The sequence below is a fragment of the Rhinoderma darwinii genome, unplaced genomic scaffold (genome assembly GCF_050947455.1).
Source record: "Rhinoderma darwinii isolate aRhiDar2 unplaced genomic scaffold, aRhiDar2.hap1 Scaffold_680, whole genome shotgun sequence".
Classification (NCBI taxonomy): Eukaryota; Metazoa; Chordata; class Amphibia; order Anura; family Rhinodermatidae; genus Rhinoderma; species Rhinoderma darwinii.
This window is the reverse complement of record NW_027464239.1, coordinates 21,017-39,622: the sequence shown is the minus strand read 5'-3', so window position 1 is coordinate 39,622 and position 18,606 is coordinate 21,017. Positions and strand designations below refer to the sequence as shown.

The 18,606-nt window shown below is 47.8% G+C and overlaps 13 non-coding genes across 13 annotated transcripts; all 13 read right to left on the bottom strand.

The window, feature by feature from the left end:
- Positions 1 to 144: 144 nt before the first annotated feature.
- Positions 145 to 335, bottom strand: LOC142728599 (U2 spliceosomal RNA). Its single transcript, XR_012877711.1, has one exon. It is a non-coding gene; the product is annotated as a U2 spliceosomal RNA (small nuclear RNA).
- A 1,288-nt stretch (positions 336 to 1,623) lies between these two features.
- On the bottom strand, positions 1,624 to 1,814 carry LOC142728598 (U2 spliceosomal RNA). The gene has a single exon (XR_012877710.1). It is a non-coding gene; the product is annotated as a U2 spliceosomal RNA (small nuclear RNA).
- A 1,300-nt stretch (positions 1,815 to 3,114) lies between these two features.
- Positions 3,115 to 3,305, bottom strand: LOC142728597 (U2 spliceosomal RNA). Its single transcript, XR_012877709.1, has one exon. It is a non-coding gene; the product is annotated as a U2 spliceosomal RNA (small nuclear RNA).
- A 1,285-nt stretch (positions 3,306 to 4,590) lies between these two features.
- On the bottom strand, positions 4,591 to 4,781 carry LOC142728596 (U2 spliceosomal RNA). The gene has a single exon (XR_012877708.1). It is a non-coding gene; the product is annotated as a U2 spliceosomal RNA (small nuclear RNA).
- Positions 4,782 to 6,077: 1,296 nt separating this feature from the next.
- On the bottom strand, positions 6,078 to 6,268 carry LOC142728595 (U2 spliceosomal RNA). Its single transcript, XR_012877707.1, has one exon. It is a non-coding gene; the product is annotated as a U2 spliceosomal RNA (small nuclear RNA).
- Positions 6,269 to 7,568: 1,300 nt separating this feature from the next.
- On the bottom strand, positions 7,569 to 7,759 carry LOC142728593 (U2 spliceosomal RNA). Its single transcript, XR_012877705.1, has one exon. It is a non-coding gene; the product is annotated as a U2 spliceosomal RNA (small nuclear RNA).
- Positions 7,760 to 9,059: 1,300 nt separating this feature from the next.
- LOC142728592 (U2 spliceosomal RNA) lies at positions 9,060 to 9,250 on the bottom strand. Its single transcript, XR_012877704.1, has one exon. It is a non-coding gene; the product is annotated as a U2 spliceosomal RNA (small nuclear RNA).
- Positions 9,251 to 10,526: 1,276 nt separating this feature from the next.
- LOC142728591 (U2 spliceosomal RNA) lies at positions 10,527 to 10,717 on the bottom strand. The gene has a single exon (XR_012877703.1). It is a non-coding gene; the product is annotated as a U2 spliceosomal RNA (small nuclear RNA).
- A 1,312-nt stretch (positions 10,718 to 12,029) lies between these two features.
- Positions 12,030 to 12,220, bottom strand: LOC142728590 (U2 spliceosomal RNA). Its single transcript, XR_012877702.1, has one exon. It is a non-coding gene; the product is annotated as a U2 spliceosomal RNA (small nuclear RNA).
- A 1,284-nt stretch (positions 12,221 to 13,504) lies between these two features.
- On the bottom strand, positions 13,505 to 13,695 carry LOC142728588 (U2 spliceosomal RNA). The gene has a single exon (XR_012877701.1). It is a non-coding gene; the product is annotated as a U2 spliceosomal RNA (small nuclear RNA).
- Positions 13,696 to 14,987: 1,292 nt separating this feature from the next.
- LOC142728587 (U2 spliceosomal RNA) lies at positions 14,988 to 15,178 on the bottom strand. Its single transcript, XR_012877700.1, has one exon. It is a non-coding gene; the product is annotated as a U2 spliceosomal RNA (small nuclear RNA).
- A 1,287-nt stretch (positions 15,179 to 16,465) lies between these two features.
- On the bottom strand, positions 16,466 to 16,656 carry LOC142728586 (U2 spliceosomal RNA). Its single transcript, XR_012877699.1, has one exon. It is a non-coding gene; the product is annotated as a U2 spliceosomal RNA (small nuclear RNA).
- A 1,292-nt stretch (positions 16,657 to 17,948) lies between these two features.
- LOC142728585 (U2 spliceosomal RNA) lies at positions 17,949 to 18,139 on the bottom strand. The gene has a single exon (XR_012877698.1). It is a non-coding gene; the product is annotated as a U2 spliceosomal RNA (small nuclear RNA).
- Between the last annotated feature and the right edge of the window lie 467 nt (positions 18,140 to 18,606).

Sequence of the window (18,606 nt, the reverse complement as noted above, 5' to 3'; positions counted from 1 at the left end):
TAATCAATGAGCTCATTATCACTCATGCATTGTCCAACAGGTGTTGAAATAATGGGATTAAAAGGGGAGATCCCTTCAGAAAGACAGAAACAATAGCAAAGACAAAAAACACTTTTGGAATCTGCTTTTAGTCAACACATAAGGAAAGGGTGCACCGGTCCTGGAAATACTGCAATACCAGGTCAATGCGTGGAGTGGACAGAGCAAGCTCTATTTCCATCTCCCTGTTCTAAAAATCCATTTAATATATGGTCCCCAGATAGGGGACGTATCAGATATTAAACTGATAAGAACAGATACTACACTTGATCTTAGCCAAAAGGCCGAGAAGCGATAACCCGAACGGGCCGCGCGTTGCCCGAGCCTGCCCGATACTGCTGTTCAGCCCTTGCAGCGATTCAGCCTACTTCTAGGCAATTCCATGGGGCCCTGCAGGCTCACACACTCACAGCTACACGGGAGGTGAATAAAGGCCGGAGAGGAAGCCAGACAGGATTTGCTTCTTTTGCTTGCACCACAATGCAGTGCTGAAAGAGGAGGAATCTACATAAAAACGCCTTCCTGGCAACGCCCAAATGCCCTGCTGCCATGCAGATAAACACTGGCAGCGGCAGCAAGTGCATGCCCACAGCCACCCCTTGTTCCTTCACACCTTGTATCAGCTGTAATCCAGTCCAGTCCAGTGCTGCCTGCTGAGCAGCACTGACCAACACTGCCTGGGCCCAGGCTTTTATCTCTGAGGCCCCATTATGATGTCAGAAAGCTGGCTCTGGAATCCTGAGGGCTCCACTATGACACGTGCAAAGTTCCGTCTGAACTTTATATAAGACGGTGAGGCTCAGTCAGTCACTCAGTGTTGCCTGAGAGGGCAACACTGCAACAGCCGGCCGCCAGGCTGTCTTTTTTTTGCACAGCTAGTTGCCTCCAGGAGGCCACAAGAGGGAGACAAGGGACTGCAAAATGGAAAATAGGCATCCACCAACTTTACAGACAACTTCTCCTTGCTCCTACAACCTCCATCCTTGCACAGTTTGTTATTCTTCTAGGTAACATAGTAACAAATCCAAATTGCTGCTCTCTTTGTAGGCAAGCAAGGCTTTGTTGCAACTGCAATTCTTACTTCTTCTTGAAATGTAGGGACGACAGTACATTCCATCACATCCATCTAGTGTACACAGGTAGGTCCATTGTGGCGGGCAGGCGAGCGGGCGGGCTGCTTTATTGGCTGTTTGCTGTTCCCCTACTCCACTCCACTATTTGACTGTTGTGCTGCATCAATCAATCAATCAATCAATCAATCAATCAATCAATCAATCAATCAATCAGTGGCTGGCTCAGGTGCAGCTCTTTAACTTACCTAAAAGGGAGGGCGGAGAGAAGACAAGGAAGGTGAATGAGGTGTTCCAATGTGAAATGCCGGAAACACAGAAACACAGACGACACACAACAAGAGGTGGCAATCTATTCATTAATTGCATTTAATCAATGAGCTCATTATCACTCATGCATTGTCCAACAGGTGTTGAAATAATGGGATTAAAAGGGGAGATCCCTTCAGAAAGACAGAAACAATAGCAAAGACAAAAAACACTTTTGGAATCTGCTTTTAGTCAACACATAAGGAAAGGGTGCACCGGTCCTGGAAATACTGCAATACCAGGTCAATGCGTGGAGTGGACAGAGCAAGCTCTATTTCCATCTCCCTGTTCTAAAAATCCATTTAATATATGGTCCCCAGATAGGGGACGTATCAGATATTAAACTGATAAGAACAGATACTACACTTGATCTTAGCCAAAAGGCCGAGAAGCGATAACCCGAACGGGCCGCGCGTTGCCCGAGCCTGCCCGATACTGCTGTTCAGCCCTTGCAGCGATTCAGCCTACTTCTAGGCAATTCCATGGAGCCCTGCAGGCTCACACACTCACAGCTACACGGGAGGTGAATAAAGGCCGGAGAGGAAGCCAGACAGGATTTGCTTCTTTTGCTTGCACCACAATGCAGTGCTGAAAGAGGAGGAATCTACATAAAAACGCCTTCCTGGCAACGCCCAAATGCCCTGCTGCCATGCAGATAAACACTGGCAGCGGCAGCAAGTGCATGCCCACAGCCACCCCTTGTTCCTTCACACCTTGTATCAGCTGTAATCCAGTCCAGTCCAGTGCTGCCTGCTGAGCAGCACTGACCAACACTGCCTGGGCCCAGGCTTTTATCTCTGAGGCCCCATTATGATGTCAGAAAGCTGGCTCTGGAATCCTGAGGGCTCCACTATGACACGTGCAAAGTTCCGTCTGAACTTTATATAAGACGGTGAGGCTCAGTCAGTCACTCAGTGTTGCCTGAGAGGGCAACACTGCAACAGCCGGCCGCCAGGCTGTCTTTTTTTTGCACAGCTAGTTGCCTCCAGGAGGCCACAAGAGGGAGACAAGGGACTGCAAAATGGAAAATAGGCATCCACCAACTTTACAGACAACTTCTCCTTGCTCCTACAACCTCCATCCTTGCACAGTTTGTTATTCTTCTAGGTAACATAGTAACAAATCCAAATTGCTGCTCTCTTTGTAGGCAAGCAAGGCTTTGTTGCAACTGCAATTCTTACTTCTTCTTGAAATGTAGGGACGACAGTACATTCCATCACATCCATCTAGTGTACACAGGTAGGTCCATTGTGGCGGGCAGGCGAGCGGGCGGGCTGCTTTATTGGCTGTTTGCTGTTCCCCTACTCCACTCCACTATTTGACTGTTGTGCTGCATCAATCAATCAATCAATCAATCAATCAATCAATCAATCAATCAATCAATCAATCAATCAATCAGTGGCTGGCTCAGGTGCAGCTCTTTAACTTACCTAAAAGGGAGGGCGGAGAGAAGACAAGGAAGGTGAATGAGGTGTTCCAATGTGAAATGCCGGAAACACAGAAACACAGACGACACACAACAAGAGGTGGCAATCTATTCATTAATTGCATTTAATCAATGAGCTCATTATCACTCATGCATTGTCCAACAGGTGTTGAAATAATGGGATTAAAAGGGGAGATCCCTTCAGAAAGACAGAAACAATAGCAAAGACAAAAAACACTTTTGGAATCTGCTTTTAGTCAACACATAAGGAAAGGGTGCACCGGTCCTGGAAATACTGCAATACCAGGTCAATGCGTGGAGTGGACAGAGCAAGCTCTATTTCCATCTCCCTGTTCTAAAAATCCATTTAATATATGGTCCCCAGATAGGGGACGTATCAGATATTAAACTGATAAGAACAGATACTACACTTGATCTTAGCCAAAAGGCCGAGAAGCGATAACCCGAACGGGCCGCGCGTTGCCCGAGCCTGCCCGATACTGCTGTTCAGCCCTTGCAGCGATTCAGCCTACTTCTAGGCAATTCCATGGGGCCCTGCAGGCTCACACACTCACAGCTACACGGGAGGTGAATAAAGGCCGGAGAGGAAGCCAGACAGGATTTGCTTCTTTTGCTTGCACCACAATGCAGTGCTGAAAGAGGAGGAATCTACATAAAAACGCCTTCCTGGCAACGCCCAAATGCCCTGCTGCCATGCAGATAAACACTGGCAGCGGCAGCAAGTGCATGCCCACAGCCACCCCTTGTTCCTTCACACCTTGTATCAGCTGTAATCCAGTCCAGTCCAGTGCTGCCTGCTGAGCAGCACTGACCAACACTGCCTGGGCCCAGGCTTTTATCTCTGAGGCCCCATTATGATGTCAGAAAGCTGGCTCTGGAATCCTGAGGGCTCCACTATGACACGTGCAAAGTTCCGTCTGAACTTTATATAAGACGGTGAGGCTCAGTCAGTCACTCAGTGTTGCCTGAGAGGGCAACACTGCAACAGCCGGCCGCCAGGCTGTCTTTTTTTTGCACAGCTAGTTGCCTCCAGGAGGCCACAAGAGGGAGACAAGGGACTGCAAAATGGAAAATAGGCATCCACCAACTTTACAGACAACTTCTCCTTGCTCCTACAACCTCCATCCTTGCACAGTTTGTTATTCTTCTAGGTAACATAGTAACAAATCCAAATTGCTGCTCTCTTTGTAGGCAAGCAAGGCTTTGTTGCAACTGCAATTCTTACTTCTTCTTGAAATGTAGGGACGACAGTACATTCCATCACATCCATCTAGTGTACACAGGTAGGTCCATTGTGGCGGGCAGGCGAGCGGGCGGGCTGCTTTATTGGCTGTTTGCTGTTCCCCTACTCCACTCCACTATTTGACTGTTGTGCTGCAATCAATCAATCAATCAATCAATCAATCAATCAATCAATCAATCAATCAGTGGCTGGCTCAGGTGCAGCTCTTTAACTTACCTAAAAGGGAGGGCGGAGAGAAGACAAGGAAGGTGAATGAGGTGTTCCAATGTGAAATGCCGGAAACACAGAAACACAGACGACACACAACAAGAGGTGGCAATCTATTCATTAATTGCATTTAATCAATGAGCTCATTATCACTCATGCATTGTCCAACAGGTGTTGAAATAATGGGATTAAAAGGGGAGATCCCTTCAGAAAGACAGAAACAATAGCAAAGACAAAAAACACTTTTGGAATCTGCTTTTAGTCAACACATAAGGAAAGGGTGCACCGGTCCTGGAAATACTGCAATACCAGGTCAATGCGTGGAGTGGACAGAGCAAGCTCTATTTCCATCTCCCTGTTCTAAAAATCCATTTAATATATGGTCCCCAGATAGGGGACGTATCAGATATTAAACTGATAAGAACAGATACTACACTTGATCTTAGCCAAAAGGCCGAGAAGCGATAACCCGAACGGGCCGCGCGTTGCCCGAGCCTGCCCGATACTGCTGTTCAGCCCTTGCAGCGATTCAGCCTACTTCTAGGCAATTCCATGGGGCCCTGCAGGCTCACACACTCACAGCTACACGGGAGGTGAATAAAGGCCGGAGAGGAAGCCAGACAGGATTTGCTTCTTTTGCTTGCACCACAATGCAGTGCTGAAAGAGGAGGAATCTACATAAAAACGCCTTCCTGGCAACGCCCAAATGCCCTGCTGCCATGCAGATAAACACTGGCAGCGGCAGCAAGTGCATGCCCACAGCCACCCCTTGTTCCTTCACACCTTGTATCAGCTGTAATCCAGTCCAGTCCAGTGCTGCCTGCTGAGCAGCACTGACCAACACTGCCTGGGCCCAGGCTTTTATCTCTGAGGCCCCATTATGATGTCAGAAAGCTGGCTCTGGAATCCTGAGGGCTCCACTATGACACGTGCAAAGTTCCGTCTGAACTTTATATAAGACGGTGAGGCTCAGTCAGTCACTCAGTGTTGCCTGAGAGGGCAACACAGCAACAGCCGGCCGCCAGGCTGTCTTTTTTTTGCACAGCTAGTTGCCTCCAGGAGGCCACAAGAGGGAGACAAGGGACTGCAAAATGGAAAATAGGCATCCACCAACTTTACAGACAACTTCTCCTTGCTCCTACAACCTCCATCCTTGCACAGTTTGTTATTCTTCTAGGTAACATAGTAACAAATCCAAATTGCTGCTCTCTTTGTAGGCAAGCAAGGCTTTGTTGCAACTGCAATTCTTACTTCTTCTTGAAATGTAGGGACGACAGTACATTCCATCACATCCATCTAGTGTACACAGGTAGGTCCATTGTGGCGGGCAGGCGAGCGGGCGGGCTGCTTTATTGGCTGTTTGCTGTTCCCCTACTCCACTCCACTATTTGACTGTTGTGCTGCATCAATCAATCAATCAATCAATCAATCAATCAATCAATCAATCAATCAATCAATCAATCAGTGGCTGGCTCAGGTGCAGCTCTTTAACTTACCTAAAAGGGAGGGCGGAGAGAAGACAAGGAAGGTGAATGAGGTGTTCCAATGTGAAATGCCGGAAACACAGAAACACAGACGACACACAACAAGAGGTGGCAATCTATTCATTAATTGCATTTAATCAATGAGCTCATTATCACTCATGCATTGTCCAACAGGTGTTGAAATAATGGGATTAAAAGGGGAGATCCCTTCAGAAAGACAGAAACAATAGCAAAGACAAAAAACACTTTTGGAATCTGCTTTTAGTCAACACATAAGGAAAGGGTGCACCGGTCCTGGAAATACTGCAATACCAGGTCAATGCGTGGAGTGGACAGAGCAAGCTCTATTTCCATCTCCCTGTTCTAAAAATCCATTTAATATATGGTCCCCAGATAGGGGACGTATCAGATATTAAACTGATAAGAACAGATACTACACTTGATCTTAGCCAAAAGGCCGAGAAGCGATAACCCGAACGGGCCGCGCGTTGCCCGAGCCTGCCCGATACTGCTGTTCAGCCCTTGCAGCGATTCAGCCTACTTCTAGGCAATTCCATGGGGCCCTGCAGGCTCACACACTCACAGCTACACGGGAGGTGAATAAAGGCCGGAGAGGAAGCCAGACAGGATTTGCTTCTTTTGCTTGCACCACAATGCAGTGCTGAAAGAGGAGGAATCTACATAAAAACGCCTTCCTGGCAACGCCCAAATGCCCTGCTGCCATGCAGATAAACACTGGCAGCGGCAGCAAGTGCATGCCCACAGCCACCCCTTGTTCCTTCACACCTTGTATCAGCTGTAATCCAGTCCAGTCCAGTGCTGCCTGCTGAGCAGCACTGACCAACACTGCCTGGACCCAGGCTTTTATCTCTGAGGCCCCATTATGATGTCAGAAAGCTGGCTCTGGAATCCTGAGGGCTCCACTATGACACGTGCAAAGTTCCGTCTGAACTTTATATAAGACGGTGAGGCTCAGTCAGTCACTCAGTGTTGCCTGAGAGGGCAACACTGCAACAGCCGGCCGCCAGGCTGTCTTTTTTTTGCACAGCTAGTTGCCTCCAGGAGGCCACAAGAGGGAGACAAGGGACTGCAAAATGGAAAATAGGCATCCACCAACTTTACAGACAACTTCTCCTTGCTCCTACAACCTCCATCCTTGCACAGTTTGTTATTCTTCTAGGTAACATAGTAACAAATCCAAATTGCTGCTCTCTTTGTAGGCAAGCAAGGCTTTGTTGCAACTGCAATTCTTACTTCTTCTTGAAATGTAGGGACGACAGTACATTCCATCACATCCATCTAGTGTACACAGGTAGGTCCATTGTGGCGGGCAGGCGAGCGGGCAGGCTGCTTTATTGGCTGTTTGCTGTTCCCCTACTCCACTCCACTATTTGACTGTTGTGCTGCATCAATCAATCAATCAATCAATCAATCAATCAATCAATCAATCAATCAATCAATCAATCAATCAGTGGCTGGCTCAGGTGCAGCTCTTTAACTTACCTAAAAGGGAGGGCGGAGAGAAGACAAGGAAGGTGAATGAGGTGTTCCAATGTGAAATGCCGGAAACACAGAAACACAGACGACACACAACAAGAGGTGGCAATCTATTCATTAATTGCATTTAATCAATGAGCTCATTATCACTCATGCATTGTCCAACAGGTGTTGAAATAATGGGATTAAAAGGGGAGATCCCTTCAGAAAGACAGAAACAATAGCAAAGACAAAAAACACTTTTGGAATCTGCTTTTAGTCAACACATAAGGAAAGGGTGCACCGGTCCTGGAAATACTGCAATACCAGGTCAATGCGTGGAGTGGACAGAGCAAGCTCTATTTCCATCTCCCTGTTCTAAAAATCCATTTAATATATGGTCCCCAGATAGGGGACGTATCAGATATTAAACTGATAAGAACAGATACTACACTTGATCTTAGCCAAAAGGCCGAGAAGCGATAACCCGAACGGGCCGCGCGTTGCCCGAGCCTGCCCGATACTGCTGTTCAGCCCTTGCAGCGATTCAGCCTACTTCTAGGCAATTCCATGGGGCCCTGCAGGCTCACACACTCACAGCTACACGGGAGGTGAATAAAGGCCGGAGAGGAAGCCAGACAGGATTTGCTTCTTTTGCTTGCACCACAATGCAGTGCTGAAAGAGGAGGAATCTACATAAAAACGCCTTCCTGGCAACGCCCAAATGCCCTGCTGCCATGCAGATAAACACTGGCAGCGGCAGCAAGTGCATGCCCACAGCCACCCCTTGTTCCTTCACACCTTGTATCAGCTGTAATCCAGTCCAGTCCAGTGCTGCCTGCTGAGCAGCACTGACCAACACTGCCTGGGCCCAGGCTTTTATCTCTGAGGCCCCATTATGATGTCAGAAAGCTGGCTCTGGAATCCTGAGGGCTCCACTATGACACGTGCAAAGTTCCGTCTGAACTTTATATAAGACGGTGAGGCTCAGTCAGTCACTCAGTGTTGCCTGAGAGGGCAACACTGCAACAGCCGGCCGCCAGGCTGTCTTTTTTTTGCACAGCTAGTTGCCTCCAGGAGGCCACAAGAGGGAGACAAGGGACTGCAAAATGGAAAATAGGCATCCACCAACTTTACAGACAACTTCTCCTTGCTCCTACAACCTCCATCCTTGCACAGTTTGTTATTCTTCTAGGTAACATAGTAACAAATCCAAATTGCTGCTCTCTTTGTAGGCAAGCAAGGCTTTGTTGCAACTGCAATTCTTACTTCTTCTTGAAATGTAGGGACGACAGTACATTCCATCACATCCATCTAGTGTACACAGGTAGGTCCATTGTGGCGGGCAGGCGAGCGGGCGGGCTGCTTTATTGGCTGTTTGCTGTTCCCCTACTCCACTCCACTATTTGACTGTTGTGCTGCATCAATCAATCAATCAATCAATCAATCAATCAATCAATCAATCAATCAATCAATCAATCAATCAGTGGCTGGCTCAGGTGCAGCTCTTTAACTTACCTAAAAGGGAGGGCGGAGAGAAGACAAGGAAGGTGAATGAGGTGTTCCAATGTGAAATGCCGGAAACACAGAAACACAGACGACACACAACAAGAGGTGGCAATCTATTCATTAATTGCATTTAATCAATGAGCTCATTATCACTCATGCATTGTCCAACAGGTGTTGAAATAATGGGATTAAAAGGGGAGATCCCTTCAGAAAGACAGAAACAATAGCAAAGACAAAAAACACTTTTGGAATCTGCTTTTAGTCAACACATAAGGAAAGGGTGCACCGGTCCTGGAAATACTGCAATACCAGGTCAATGCGTGGAGTGGACAGAGCAAGCTCTATTTCCATCTCCCTGTTCTAAAAATCCATTTAATATATGGTCCCCAGATAGGGGACGTATCAGATATTAAACTGATAAGAACAGATACTACACTTGATCTTAGCCAAAAGGCCGAGAAGCGATAACCCGAACGGGCCGCGCGTTGCCCGAGCCTGCCCGATACTGCTGTTCAGCCCTTGCAGCGATTCAGCCTACTTCTAGGCAATTCCATGGGGCCCTGCAGGCTCACACACTCACAGCTACACGGGAGGTGAATAAAGGCCGGAGAGGAAGCCAGACAGGATTTGCTTCTTTTGCTTGCACCACAATGCAGTGCTGAAAGAGGAGGAATCTACATAAAAACGCCTTCCTGGCAACGCCCAAATGCCCTGCTGCCATGCAGATAAACACTGGCAGCGGCAGCAAGTGCATGCCCACAGCCACCCCTTGTTCCTTCACACCTTGTATCAGCTGTAATCCAGTCCAGTCCAGTGCTGCCTGCTGAGCAGCACTGACCAACACTGCCTGGGCCCAGGCTTTTATCTCTGAGGCCCCATTATGATGTCAGAAAGCTGGCTCTGGAATCCTGAGGGCTCCACTATGACACGTGCAAAGTTCCGTTTGAACTTTATATAAGACGGTGAGGCTCAGTCAGTCACTCAGTGTTGCCTGAGAGGGCAACACTGCAACAGCCGGCCGCCAGGCTGTCTTTTTTTTGCACAGCTAGTTGCCTCCAGGAGGCCACAAGAGGGAGACAAGGGACTGCAAAATGGAAAATAGGCATCCACCAACTTTACAGACAACTTCTCCTTGCTCCTACAACCTCCATCCTTGCACAGTTTGTTATTCTTCTAGGTAACATAGTAACAAATCCAAATTGCTGCTCTCTTTGTAGGCAAGCAAGGCTTTGTTGCAACTGCAATTCTTACTTCTTCTTGAAATGTAGGGACGACAGTACATTCCATCACATCCATCTAGTGTACACAGGTAGGTCCATTGTGGCGGGCAGGCGAGCGGGCAGGCTGCTTTATTGGCTGTTTGCTGTTCCCCTACTCCACTCCACTATTTGACTGTTGTGCTGCATCAATCAATCAATCAATCAATCAATCAATCAATCAATCAGTGGCTGGCTCAGGTGCAGCTCTTTAACTTACCTAAAAGGGAGGGCGGAGAGAAGACAAGGAAGGTGAATGAGGTGTTCCAATGTGAAATGCCGGAAACACAGAAACACAGACGACACACAACAAGAGGTGGCAATCTATTCATTAATTGCATTTAATCAATGAGCTCATTATCACTCATGCATTGTCCAACAGGTGTTGAAATAATGGGATTAAAAGGGGAGATCCCTTCAGAAAGACAGAAACAATAGCAAAGACAAAAAACACTTTTGGAATCTGCTTTTAGTCAACACATAAGGAAAGGGTGCACCGGTCCTGGAAATACTGCAATACCAGGTCAATGCGTGGAGTGGACAGAGCAAGCTCTATTTCCATCTCCCTGTTCTAAAAATCCATTTAATATATGGTCCCCAGATAGGGGACGTATCAGATATTAAACTGATAAGAACAGATACTACACTTGATCTTAGCCAAAAGGCCGAGAAGCGATAACCCGAACGGGCCGCGCGTTGCCCGAGCCTGCCCGATACTGCTGTTCAGCCCTTGCAGCGATTCAGCCTACTTCTAGGCAATTCCATGGGGCCCTGCAGGCTCACACACTCACAGCTACACGGGAGGTGAATAAAGGCCGGAGAGGAAGCCAGACAGGATTTGCTTCTTTTGCTTGCACCACAATGCAGTGCTGAAAGAGGAGGAATCTACATAAAAACGCCTTCCTGGCAACGCCCAAATGCCCTGCTGCCATGCAGATAAACACTGGCAGCGGCAGCAAGTGCATGCCCACAGCCACCCCTTGTTCCTTCACACCTTGTATCAGCTGTAATCCAGTCCAGTCCAGTGCTGCCTGCTGAGCAGCACTGACCAACACTGCCTGGGCCCAGGCTTTTATCTCTGAGGCCCCATTATGATGTCAGAAAGCTGGCTCTGGAATCCTGAGGGCTCCACTATGACACGTGCAAAGTTCCGTCTGAACTTTATATAAGACGGTGAGGCTCAGTCAGTCACTCAGTGTTGCCTGAGAGGGCAACACTGCAACAGCCGGCCGCCAGGCTGTCTTTTTTTTGCACAGCTAGTTGCCTCCAGGAGGCCACAAGAGGGAGACAAGGGACTGCAAAATGGAAAATAGGCATCCACCAACTTTACAGACAACTTCTCCTTGCTCCTACAACCTCCATCCTTGCACAGTTTGTTATTCTTCTAGGTAACATAGTAACAAATCCAAATTGCTGCTCTCTTTGTAGGCAAGCAAGGCTTTGTTGCAACTGCAATTCTTACTTCTTCTTGAAATGTAGGGACGACAGTACATTCCATCACATCCATCTAGTGTACACAGGTAGGTCCATTGTGGCGGGCAGGCGAGCGGGCGGGCTGCTTTATTGGCTGTTTGCTGTTCCCCTACTCCACTCCACTATTTGACTGTTGTGCTGCATCAATCAATCAATCAATCAATCAATCAATCAATCAATCAATCAATCAATCAATCAATCAATCAATCAATCAATCAGTGGCTGGCTCAGGTGCAGCTCTTTAACTTACCTAAAAGGGAGGGCGGAGAGAAGACAAGGAAGGTGAATGAGGTGTTCCAATGTGAAATGCCGGAAACACAGAAACACAGACGACACACAACAAGAGGTGGCAATCTATTCATTAATTGCATTTAATCAATGAGCTCATTATCACTCATGCATTGTCCAACAGGTGTTGAAATAATGGGATTAAAAGGGGAGATCCCTTCAGAAAGACAGAAACAATAGCAAAGACAAAAAACACTTTTGGAATCTGCTTTTAGTCAACACATAAGGAAAGGGTGCACCGGTCCTGGAAATACTGCAATACCAGGTCAATGCGTGGAGTGGACAGAGCAAGCTCTATTTCCATCTCCCTGTTCTAAAAATCCATTTAATATATGGTCCCCAGATAGGGGACGTATCAGATATTAAACTGATAAGAACAGATACTACACTTGATCTTAGCCAAAAGGCCGAGAAGCGATAACCCGAACGGGCCGCGCGTTGCCCGAGCCTGCCCGATACTGCTGTTCAGCCCTTGCAGCGATTCAGCCTACTTCTAGGCAATTCCATGGGGCCCTGCAGGCTCACACACTCACAGCTACACGGGAGGTGAATAAAGGCTGGAGAGGAAGCCAGACAGGATTTGCTTCTTTTGCTTGCACCACAATGCAGTGCTGAAAGAGGAGGAATCTACATAAAAACGCCTTCCTGGCAACGCCCAAATGCCCTGCTGCCATGCAGATAAACACTGGCAGCGGCAGCAAGTGCATGCCCACAGCCACCCCTTGTTCCTTCACACCTTGTATCAGCTGTAATCCAGTCCAGTCCAGTGCTGCCTGCTGAGCAGCACTGACCAACACTGCCTGGGCCCAGGCTTTTATCTCTGAGGCCCCATTATGATGTCAGAAAGCTGGCTCTGGAATCCTGAGGGCTCCACTATGACACGTGCAAAGTTCCGTCTGAACTTTATATAAGACGGTGAGGCTCAGTCAGTCACTCAGTGTTGCCTGAGAGGGCAACACTGCAACAGCCGGCCGCCAGGCTGTCTTTTTTTTGCACAGCTAGTTGCCTCCAGGAGGCCACAAGAGGGAGACAAGGGACTGCAAAATGGAAAATAGGCATCCACCAACTTTACAGACAACTTCTCCTTGCTCCTACAACCTCCATCCTTGCACAGTTTGTTATTCTTCTAGGTAACATAGTAACAAATCCAAATTGCTGCTCTCTTTGTAGGCAAGCAAGGCTTTGTTGCAACTGCAATTCTTACTTCTTCTTGAAATGTAGGGACGACAGTACATTCCATCACATCCATCTAGTGTACACAGGTAGGTCCATTGTGGCGGGCAGGCGAGCGGGCGGGCTGCTTTATTGGCTGTTTGCTGTTCCCCTACTCCACTCCACTATTTGACTGTTGTGCTGCATCAATCAATCAATCAATCAATCAATCAATCAATCAATCAATCAATCAGTGGCTGGCTCAGGTGCAGCTCTTTAACTTACCTAAAAGGGAGGGCGGAGAGAAGACAAGGAAGGTGAATGAGGTGTTCCAATGTGAAATGCCGGAAACACAGAAACACAGACGACACACAACAAGAGGTGGCAATCTATTCATTAATTGCATTTAATCAATGAGCTCATTATCACTCATGCATTGTCCAACAGGTGTTGAAATAATGGGATTAAAAGGGGAGATCCCTTCAGAAAGACAGAAACAATAGCAAAGACAAAAAACACTTTTGGAATCTGCTTTTAGTCAACACATAAGGAAAGGGTGCACCGGTCCTGGAAATACTGCAATACCAGGTCAATGCGTGGAGTGGACAGAGCAAGCTCTATTTCCATCTCCCTGTTCTAAAAATCCATTTAATATATGGTCCCCAGATAGGGGACGTATCAGATATTAAACTGATAAGAACAGATACTACACTTGATCTTAGCCAAAAGGCCGAGAAGCGATAACCCGAACGGGCCGCGCGTTGCCCGAGCCTGCCCGATACTGCTGTTCAGCCCTTGCAGCGATTCAGCCTACTTCTAGGCAATTCCATGGGGCCCTGCAGGCTCACACACTCACAGCTACACGGGAGGTGAATAAAGGCCGGAGAGGAAGCCAGACAGGATTTGCTTCTTTTGCTTGCACCACAATGCAGTGCTGAAAGAGGAGGAATCTACATAAAAACGCCTTCCTGGCAACGCCCAAATGCCCTGCTGCCATGCAGATAAACACTGGCAGCGGCAGCAAGTGCATGCCCACAGCCACCCCTTGTTCCTTCACACCTTGTATCAGCTGTAATCCAGTCCAGTCCAGTGCTGCCTGCTGAGCAGCACTGACCAACACTGCCTGGGCCCAGGCTTTTATCTCTGAGGCCCCATTATGATGTCAGAAAGCTGGCTCTGGAATCCTGAGGGCTCCACTATGACACGTGCAAAGTTCCGTCTGAACTTTATATAAGACGGTGAGGCTCAGTCAGTCACTCAGTGTTGCCTGAGAGGGCAACACTGCAACAGCCGGCCGCCAGGCTGTCTTTTTTTTGCACAGCTAGTTGCCTCCAGGAGGCCACAAGAGGGAGACAAGGGACTGCAAAATGGAAAATAGGCATCCACCAACTTTACAGACAACTTCTCCTTGCTCCTACAACCTCCATCCTTGCACAGTTTGTTATTCTTCTAGGTAACATAGTAACAAATACAAATTGCTGCTCTCTTTGTAGGCAAGCAAGGCTTTGTTGCAACTGCAATTCTTACTTCTTCTTGAAATGTAGGGACGACAGTACATTCCATCACATCCATCTAGTGTACACAGGTAGGTCCATTGTGGCGGGCAGGCGAGCGGGCGGGCTGCTTTATTGGCTGTTTGCTGTTCCCCTACTCCACTCCACTATTTGACTGTTGTGCTGCATCAATCAATCAATCAATCAATCAATCAATCAATCAATCAATCAATCAATCAATCAGTGGCTGGCTCAGGTACAGCTCTTTAACTTACCTAAAAGGGAGGGCGGAGAGAAGACAAGGAAGGTGAATGAGGTGTTCCAATGTGAAATGCCGGAAACACAGAAACACAGACGACACACAACAAGAGGTGGCAATCTATTCATTAATTGCATTTAATCAATGAGCTCATTATCACTCATGCATTGTCCAACAGGTGTTGAAATAATGGGATTAAAAGGGGAGATCCCTTCAGAAAGACAGAAACAATAGCAAAGACAAAAAACACTTTTGGAATCTGCTTTTAGTCAACACATAAGGAAAGGGTGCACCGGTCCTGGAAATACTGCAATACCAGGTCAATGCGTGGAGTGGACAGAGCAAGCTCTATTTCCATCTCCCTGTTCTAAAAATCCATTTAATATATGGTCCCCAGATAGGGGACGTATCAGATATTAAACTGATAAGAACAGATACTACACTTGATCTTAGCCAAAAGGCCGAGAAGCGATAACCCGAACGGGCCGCGCGTTGCCCGAGCCTGCCCGATACTGCTGTTCAGCCCTTGCAGCGATTCAGCCTACTTCTAGGCAATTCCATGGGGCCCTGCAGGCTCACACACTCACAGCTACACGGGAGGTGAATAAAGGCCGGAGAGGAAGCCAGACAGGATTTGCTTCTTTTGCTTGCACCACAATGCAGTGCTGAAAGAGGAGGAATCTACATAAAAACGCCTTCCTGGCAACGCCCAAATGCCCTGCTGCCATGCAGATAAACACTGGCAGCGGCAGCAAGCGCATGCCCACAGCCACCCCTTGTTCCTTCACACCTTGTATCAGCTGTAATCCAGTCCAGTCCAGTGCTGCCTGCTGAGCAGCACTGACCAACACTGCCTGGGCCCAGGCTTTTATCTCTGAGGCCCCATTATGATGTCAGAAAGCTGGCTCTGGAATCCTGAGGGCTCCACTATGACACGTGCAAAGTTCCGTCTGAACTTTATATAAGACGGTGAGGCTCAGTCAGTCACTCAGTGTTGCCTGAGAGGGCAACACTGCAACAGCCGGCCGCCAGGCTGTCTTTTTTTTGCACAGCTAGTTGCCTCCAGGAGGCCACAAGAGGGAGACAAGGGACTGCAAAATGGAAAATAGGCATCCACCAACTTTACAGACAACTTCTCCTTGCTCCTACAACCTCCGCTCCTACAACCTCCATCCTTGCACAGTTTGTTATTCTTCTAGGTAACATAGTAACAAATCCAAATTGCTGCTCTCTTTGTAGGCAAGCAAGGCTTTGTTGCAACTGCAATTCTTACTTCTTCTTGAAATGTAGGGACGACAGTACATTCCATCACATCCATCTAGTGTACACAGGTAGGTCCATTGTGGCGGGCAGGCGAGCGGGCGGGCTGCTTTATTGGCTGTTTGCTGTTCCCCTACTCCACTCCACTATTTGACTGTTGTGCTGCATCAATCAATCAATCAATCAATCAAGCAATCAATCAGTGGCTGGCTCAGGTGCAGCTCTTTAACTTACCTAAAAGGGAGGGCGGAGAGAAGACAAGGAAGGTGAATGAGGTGTTCCAATGTGAAATGCCGGAAACACAGAAACACAGACGACACACAACAAGAGGTGGCAATCTATTCATTAATTGCATTTAATCAATGAGCTCATTATCACTCATGCATTGTCCAACAGGTGTTGAAATAATGGGATTAAAAGGGGAGATCCCTTCAGAAAGACAGAAACAATAGCAAAGACAAAAAACACTTTTGGAATCTGCTTTTAGTCAACACATAAGGAAAGGGTGCACCGGTCCTGGAAATACTGCAATACCAGGTCAATGCGTGGAGTGGACAGAGCAAGCTCTATTTCCATCTCCCTGTTCTAAAAATCCATTTAATATATGGTCCCCAGATAGGGGACGTATCAGATATTAAACTGATAAGAACAGATACTACACTTGATCTTAGCCAAAAGGCCGAGAAGCGATAACCCGAACGGGCCGCGCGTTGCCCGAGCCTGCCCGATACTGCTGTTCAGCCCTTGCAGCGATTCAGCCTACTTCTAGGCAATTCCATGGGGCCCTGCAGGCTCACACACTCACAGCTACACGGGAGGTGAATAAAGGCCGGAGAGGAAGCCAGACAGGATTTGCTTCTTTTGCTTGCACCACAATGCAGTGCTGAAAGAGGAGGAATCTACATAAAAACGCCTTCCTGGCAACGCCCAAATGCCCTGCTGCCATGCAGATAAACACTGGCAGCGGCAGCAAGTGCATGCCCACAGCCACCCCTTGTTCCTTCACACCTTGTATCAGCTGTAATCCAGTCCAGTCCAGTGCTGCCTGCTGAGCAGCACTGACCAACACTGCCTGGGCCCAGGCTTTTATCTCTGAGGCCCCATTATGATGTCAGAAAGCTGGCTCTGGAATCCTGAGGGCTCCACTATGACACGTGCAAAGTTCCGTCTGAACTTTATATAAGACGGTGAGGCTCAGTCAGTCACTCAGTGTTGCCTGAGAGGGCAACACTGCAACAGCCGGCCGCCAGGCTGTCTTTTTTTTGCACAGCTAGTTGCCTCCAGGAGGCCACAAGAGGGAGACAAGGGACTGCAAAATGGAAAATAGGCATCCACCAACTTTACAGACAACTTCTCCTTGCTCCTACAACCTCCATCCTTGCACAGTTTGTTATTCTTCTAGGTAACATAGTAACAAATCCAAATTGCTGCTCTCTTTGTAGGCAAGCAAGGCTTTGTTGCAACTGCAATTCTTACTTCTTCTTGAAATGTAGGGACGACAGTACATTCCATCACATCCATCTAGTGTACACAGGTAGGTCCATTGTGGCGGGCAGGCGAGCGGGCGGGCTGCTTTATTGGCTGTTTGCTGTTCCCCTACTCCACTCCACTATTTGACTGTTGTGCTGCATCAATCAATCAATCAATCAATCAATCAATCAATCAATCAATCAATCAATCAATCAGTGGCTGGCTCAGGTGCAGCTCTTTAACTTACCTAAAAGGGAGGGCGGAGAGAAGACAAGGAAGGTGAATGAGGTGTTCCAATGTGAAATGCCGGAAACACAGAAACACAGACGACACACAACAAGAGGTGGCAATCTATTCATTAATTGCATTTAATCAATGAGCTCATTATCACTCATGCATTGTCCAACAGGTGTTGAAATAATGGGATTAAAAGGGGAGATCCCTTCAGAAAGACAGAAACAATAGCAAAGACAAAAAACACTTTTGGAATCTGCTTTTAGTCAACACATAAGGAAAGGGTGCACCGGTCCTGGAAATACTGCAATACCAGGTCAATGCGTGGAGTGGACAGAGCAAGCTCTATTTCCATCTCCCTGTTCTAAAAATCCATTTAATATATGGTCCCCAGATAGGGGACGTATCAGATATTAAACTGATAAGAACAGATACTACACTTGATCTTAGCCAAAAGGCCGAGAAGCGATAACCCGAACGGGCCGCGCGTTGCCCGAGCCTGCCCGATACTGCTGTTCAGCCCTTGCAGCGATTCAGCCTACTTCTAGGCAATTCCATGGGGCCCTGCAGGCTCACACACTCACAGCTACACGGGAGGTGAATAAAGGCCGGAGAGGAAGCCAGACAGGATTTGCTTCTTTTGCTTGCACCACAATGCAGTGCTGAAAGAGGAGGAATCTACATAAAAACGCCTTCCTGGCAACGCCCAAATGCCCTGCTGCCATGCAGATAAACACTGGCAGCGGCAGCAAGTGCATGCCCACAGCCACCCCTTGTTCCTTCACACCTTGTATCAGCTGTAATCCAGTCCAGTCCAGTGCTGCCTGCTGAGCAGCACTGACCAACACTGCCTGGGCCCAGGCTTTTATCTCTGAGGCCCCATTATGATGTCAGAAAGCTGGCTCTGGAATCCTGAGGGCTCCACTATGACACGTGC